This window comes from Microtus oregoni, unplaced genomic scaffold, assembly GCF_018167655.1.
Source record: "Microtus oregoni isolate MIOR12 unplaced genomic scaffold, Mior012 000091F_ref0000469, whole genome shotgun sequence".
Lineage (NCBI taxonomy): Eukaryota > Metazoa > Chordata > Mammalia > Rodentia > Cricetidae > Microtus > Microtus oregoni.
Genome location: NW_024544600.1, coordinates 4,495,513 through 4,502,075, shown reverse-complemented (window position 1 = coordinate 4,502,075; position 6,563 = coordinate 4,495,513). Strand labels below are relative to the sequence as shown.

The following is a 6,563-nucleotide window of genomic DNA, read 5'->3' as shown; positions in this document are numbered from 1 at the left end:
GTGGGAATTGAGACATGCCACTTAGACATAGTAGGGCTACTGGGGAATTTCTGCCAGTAGGCTATGTGGTCAATAGGCCAAAAGTCATTCTGAAAGTTGCACCAACAGGAGAGGATATTAAAGACAGAATTGCATTCAATCTTCAAAGAAAGAGACCACTCACTGTGGCGATGACAGTCTCTTAGGGCCCTTACAACTGCTAATAAGGCTGGAAGGGTGTGTACAAAATCCCCAGTACTGAGGATGGGGGTTGGGGCAGGGGAGGATCTGCGATCATAGATAGCTGACCCTCCTGAAGCCTAGAGAAGCCGAGGGGGCGAGGCCGAAAGCTTTTACCTGTCTTTGTATAGCTGCATGCCAGCGGTCCTGTGGCTCCGGACCCCTTAGTGCGATGAACTTTCCTCTTAGCACTGCTTTCAAAGTGTCCCATAAGTTCGAGTATGTTGTTTCTTTATTTTCATTGAATTCAAGGAAGACTTTAATTTCTTTCTTTATTTCTTCCTTAATCTAGGTATGGTTCAGTAGTTGACTGTTCAGTTTCCATGAGTTTGTAGGCTTTTTGGGGGTACCATTGTTGTTGAATTCTAACTTTATTCCATGGTGATCTGATAAGACACATGTGGTTACTAATATTTTTTTGTAACTGTGTAAGTTAGCTTTGCTACCGAGTATGTGGTCAATTTTCGAGAAGGTTCCATGAGCTGCAGAGAAGAAGGTATATTCTCTCCTATTTGGGTGGAATAATCTATAGATGTCTATTAAGTCCATTTGCTTCATTACCTTCATTAATTCTCTAATTTCTCTGTTAGGTTTCTGTTTGATTGACCTGTCCATTGGTGAGAGAGGAGTGTTGAAGTCTCCTACTATTAGTGTGTGTGGTTTGATGGCTGCCTTGAGTTTTAGTAATGTTTCTTTTACGTACGTGGGTGCTTTTACATTAGGGGTGTAGATATTCAGGATTGAGACTTCATCCTGATGAATTGTTCCTGTTATGAGTATAAAATGTCCCTCTCCATCTCTTCTGATTGATTTAAGTTTGAAGTCAACTTTGTTAGAAATTAGTATGGCCACACCTGCTTGTTTCTTAGGTCCATTTGCTTGATAAGCCTTTTCCCAGCCCTTTACTCTGAGTAGGTGCCTGTCTTTGTGGTTGAGGTGTGTTTCTTATAAACAGCAGAATGTTGGATCCTGTTTTCGTATCCAATCTCTTAGCCTGTGCCTTTTTATAGGTGAGTTGAGCCCATTAACATTAAGTGATATTAATGACCAGTGGTTGTTAACTCCGGTCACTTTTTTAGTAGTAGGGTTTGTGTGTTTCCCTTCTTTGAGTTGCGCTGGTGAAGGGTCTCTAGATGACTGAGTTATTGTGGGCATTGTTGGACTCCTTGGTTAGTGATTTTCCTTCTATTATTTTCTGTAAGGCTGGATTTGTGGCTACGTATTGTTTGAATTTGTTTTTATCCTGGAAAATTTTGTTTTCTCCATTTATAGTGAACGAAAGCTTGGCTGGATATAGTAGTCTGGGCTTGCATCCATGATCTCTTAGTTTTTGCAGTACATCTATCCTGGACCTTCTGACTTTCATGGTTTCCATAGAGAAGTCAGGTGTAAGTCTGATAGGTTTACCTTTATAAGTAACGTGGCCTTTTTCCTTTGCGGCTCTTAATATTCTTTCTTTATTCTGTATATTTTGTGTTTTGATTATTATATGGCGAGGGGATTTTTTTTTTTGATCCAGCCTATTTGGTGTTCTGTATGCTTCTTGAACCTTCATAGGTACATCTTTCTTCAGGTTGGGAAAGTTTTCTTCTATAATTTTATTAAGTATATTTTCTGGACCATTGAGCTGCCCTTCTTCTCCTTCTTCTACTCCAATTATTCTTTGGTTTGGTCTTTTTATTGTGTCCCAGATTTCCTGAATGATTTGTGATGAGAATTTGTTGGTTTTGCTTGTTTTTGATCAGTGTGTTTATTTTCTCTATGGTATCTTCAGTGTCTGACATTCTTTCTTCTATCTCTTGTAATCTGTTGTTAGTACTTGTCTCTGTAGTTCCTGATCGTTTACCCAGATTTTCCATCTCCATTCTTCCCTCAGTTTGTGCTTTCTTCATTGCTTCCATTTCATTCTTCAAGTCTTGAACCGCTTCCCTAACCTGTTTGATTGCTTTTTCTTGTTTCTCTTGGTTTTCTTGCGTGTCTTTGAGTGATTTATTCATTTCCTCTACCTTTTTGTTTGTAATCTCTAATTGTTTATGGCAGTTTTTCACCTCCTGTTTAAGGTCCTCTATTATTTTCATATAGTTCACTTTTGAGTCTATTTCTTCTATTTCTTCTGGAGTAGGGTGTACAATTCTTCTTATTTCGGGATCCCTGGATTCTGGTGGTGTCATGTTGCCTTTCAGGTTGTTGGAGGAATTCTTGCATTGGCGTCTTCCCATCTTTTCCTTCAAATGGAGCCAGGAGAGGCCTGGTGTCTTGGTCCAATCTTTGCTGTGATTGACTCTCTGGGTATATCTCTTCAGTGTAGAAGCAGGAACCGTTCCCGTCCAGATGAGATTCCTCAGCTACTAAACAGGGCCGCAGGTAGCCCAATGCTCCAGGGCCAAAAGGATGAATGGAGCAAGGGGGGGGGCGGTATCCAGAAGAGCACAGGAAGCCTGGCGCAGGAGCTGAAGGTGCCCAGGCTCCCTAACAGGGGACCCTGAGGCCTGCCCGGTATGCAGGCACTCACCGCTCTGGGTGGGTAGCCTTAGTGTAGGAGCTTAAAACTGTACTTGAGCACTGGTCCTAGCATACAGCAGGGCAGGGTTGGGGAGGGGTGCTGGGGGGCTGGGTCATGCGAAAGAAAGACAGCCCTGCAGAAAGAGCTGGGGGAGGGGGTTTGTGCTCTCTTCCGGGACAGTCCGCCCCTGAATAGCACACACTCACCTGTCCAGATGGGATTCCTCAGCAACTAAACAGGGCTGCCAGTAGCCCAATCTATAAATTTTTTTTTATAATCTACCCCAATTTACTTTCTCTCTCTCTCTCTCTCTCTCTCTCTCTCTCTCTCTCTCTCTCTCTCTGTGTGTGTGTGTGTGTGTGTGTGTGTGTGTGTAGGTCTGTAGATGATTTTATATTATCTCTCTTCCCACCTTTATGTGGGGATGGAATTTAGGCCAGGCTTATCCACCAAATGCTATTCCTAATCCCAAGCTCTACTAGCCTGAGCTTTGGTTCAACTCACCCTGGGTTTCAGCATCTAAAGGCCAAGGGCACAATGTCTGCTCATCTCATTTGGGGATTACAAGGTCAATAATTCTCTCAGCAGGAGTGAACCCCTTCCGCAACTGTAGACTGACTGGGTCTGAATGTTTGGGGGCACAGGTGATGACTCAGAAGGAAAACTACAAATTAAAGACACATAAACTATTACTTTGACCTGGGTAGTGGCAGGGCACGCCTTTAATCCCAGCACTGAGGAGGCAGAGGCTGGAGGATCTCTGTGAGTCCTGAGACCAGCCTGGTCTACAGAGTGAGTTCCAGGACAGCCTGGGAAATACAAAGAATCCCTATCTAAACAAACCAAAACAAACAAAAGCCAAACAAACAACCTGTGATGCTTGGTCTTATCTGATACAGGTTCTACAAGTCTAGCCTTACTTCCCAACCCTTACATTACTTAGAAGTAGGTTTTTCTAGTTTCTCATTTAAAAAATCTACTACCAATGTCCTGGAGGTCAGGGCCATCAGTTTTTATAACGAGATCTAAAATCACACACACACATATATTGCATATTATATAACATATATTATAATCATTATAATCAAGACGCCCCATGACGACACACACACCATCTCTTCCCTTTATCGGCCTAACCCTGAAATAGCTCGACATTGAATAACCCTTTGTAGGGACTAGGGAGCAACTGTCATGAGTCAGTGTCCCAGGTACCCTTTATACCCATGTGGCCTGAGCCTGGTAGCAGTAGATTGAGGATTTGGTGTCAGACACCTCTGGGCACAGACCTCGGCTCTAAAGGGCACAGTCTCTTTACAGTTTATTGGGGAAATTTTGACCGGAATGTAATAACCTTTAACAAACTGGTCTGTATTTCATGAGCTGAAGGGACAGAATGAAACGCATTCAGGAATATTCCCGAGTCATTCTCTAGGCAGAACTTGGCACTAAGCACTGGGGCGGGGGTGGGGGAAGGAAAGGGGCTAAAGAGGAAAGAGATATGGTTCTTGCCCTGTCAGGAATTCTGACCCCATAGAGAACTCAGTCCACCAGGCACTTCCTGTCATGATGGTGAGCACTAGAGGAATGAGCCCAGGTTATACAGTTTCCAAACCAGGGCTCTTTGCACACTAAGGGAGTTCCAGCACTTCCCAGCATCCAGTCTCATTGTGGCTGGATTGTCCTTTCCTGTTTCTTGGCATTGGGCTTCTTCCACTGACTTGCATTGGCCTGTGGCAAGATAAACAAAGTGAGCATGTGTTTGCAGAGGCTTCTTGACGCTGTGCTGGTCTCTGTTTTCACAGGAGAGCCTCTCTTGGGTACCTGCTGCTTCTCCAGTCTGTTTTTCAGAGTCAACAGGGTAGAACTGGGCTGCAGGGAGTTGGAAACCAGCCAGCATTGTGGCGTCACTAACATAGCCAGCTGAAAACCAGAAAGGATTCTTGTTCTAACCCCTACAGTCCAGAATGGTTTGTTCCACCAAGTTACTGTGGCAATGGCTAATTCATTCCTTTTATTAGGTTATAAGTTCACACTGAAAGAAAGAACCAACATATAGTTGGCTAAGAAAGAAGCTTATTGTGTTCACATGGAATACTGTGGTTAAGAAGTCCAGGGCAGGGCACCTAAATGGTTCTGTAGATAAAGGTGCTTGCTGTTGCTGTTGCTGCTGCTGCTGCTGCAAGCCTGAGTTTGATAAACGGAACCCACATAAAGGTTGAAGGATAGAATCAACACCACAGAGCTGTGCTCATACCTCTGTATGTGCACTGTCCCCCTCTGCCATATTCTTACCCCACATACACAATAATGGGAAGTCCAGGATGTAGCTCAGTTGTAATTGTCCAGCTCGTGAACCCCTGGGTTCCATTCCAGCATTGAGGCATGATGGCACAGTCCTGCAATCCCAGCAGGACTTTTAAACACTTGTTTAAAACAAGTGTTTTAAACAGTAGGGCCATAATATCAAATTCTTTCTTCGATACATAGTAGTAGGACAGCAGCCTGAGCTGTCTCAAAGAATGATTAGTTTAGAGAGGAAATCCACTATTTACAGGGCTCAGGCAGAAGGATCAAGGTGAGTTCAAGGCCAGCCTGGGCTACAGTGTTGAGACCCTATGTCAACCCCTTATCCCAACAACAACAACAACAAAAAGACCAGAGTACATTTGGTAGCCCATGGGTAAGTCTCCTGGCTTTGTCTTTTCGTAGTAAAATTTAATATATATTCATATATATTATTTAATATATACAAGGAACGCTGCATAAATGTGTATGCCATCCTTGTACAGGGTGGTTGTGTTATTAATCTCTGTATCTTTCTAATTTTACTATACATATTGCCAAAGTGAACACTTAAAGTGAAATTTGGTGTATGTGTGTGTGTGTGTGTGTGTGTGTGTGTGAGAGAGAGAGAGAGAGAGAGAGAGAGAGAGAGAGAGAGAGAAGAGAACGTGCCACTGTATGCATGTGGAGGGAAATAGACAGTTTGTAGGGGCTGGGTTGTTTTCTACCATGTAGATTCCTGGGACTGAACTCAGGACTGAACTCCCTGGCTGAGCCGTGATGCACTGAGCTCTCTGGCTGGCTCCTGGCCTGCCTTACTGCTGCATCTTCCTCGGGAATCTGCTTTCCTCTGAAGCTTTCATAGCATCTGCAGACCAAAATCCCAGTTTCCTTCAGCTGCAGGTCCCAAACTCTCCACAGCATGGCACCAGACCCTCCTTCACTGCCACCATTTTACAGAAATCCTCCACTTTATCCTCGTTCCACCTCTGCTGTAGCCTTCAAGTCTCACCCCGACTCCAAGGGTTGGGGCTAGGATGTGTTCCCCTCTCTCCTATTGTCCAGGTCTCAAAATGACAGAGCTTCACCCCAAGACATTAGGAGTCAGAGCTTGTGGGGCCTGGTAAGAGGCCCTAAGCTACAAGGTGGGTGTCCATCTGGGCAATGTTGCCTGTGTGGGGCAGCTGGAAGGTGGGACCCTGGCCTCCCTGTCAGACTTAACGACACCATCATTCCTTGTACTGACTGTTCTGTCCCACCCCTCACCTACTCCTCTCCCAGATGACCTCCAGCATGGAGGAGACCAGGGAACCTTTGCCACCTACCTAACTTGTGGTTAGTAGTTGGTAGTAAAAGTGAGTGTGCAAGGCTTGATAAATACATCTCTCTGTCTTGGAGACTGATTTCGGAAGGGAGTCAGGAGGCTGGGAAGGGGAGGTGGGAAGAACGCAAAGCTTAAATAAGTAGCCCAGTGCTGTCCACGTAAAAGGGCAGTGCAGGAGGGAGATCTTGCCTAGCATCCTAACAAGCACAAGGCCCTGCGCAGACAGTGTCTGAA

At 44.6% G+C, this 6,563-nt stretch overlaps 1 non-coding gene across 1 annotated transcript; it reads right to left on the bottom strand.

The window, feature by feature from the left end:
* Window positions 1-5,466: 5,466 nt before the first annotated feature.
* On the bottom strand, window positions 5,467-5,575 carry LOC121442523. Its single transcript, XR_005973565.1, has one exon. It is a non-coding gene; the product is annotated as a U6 spliceosomal RNA (small nuclear RNA).
* Window positions 5,576-6,563: the final 988 nt, after the last annotated feature.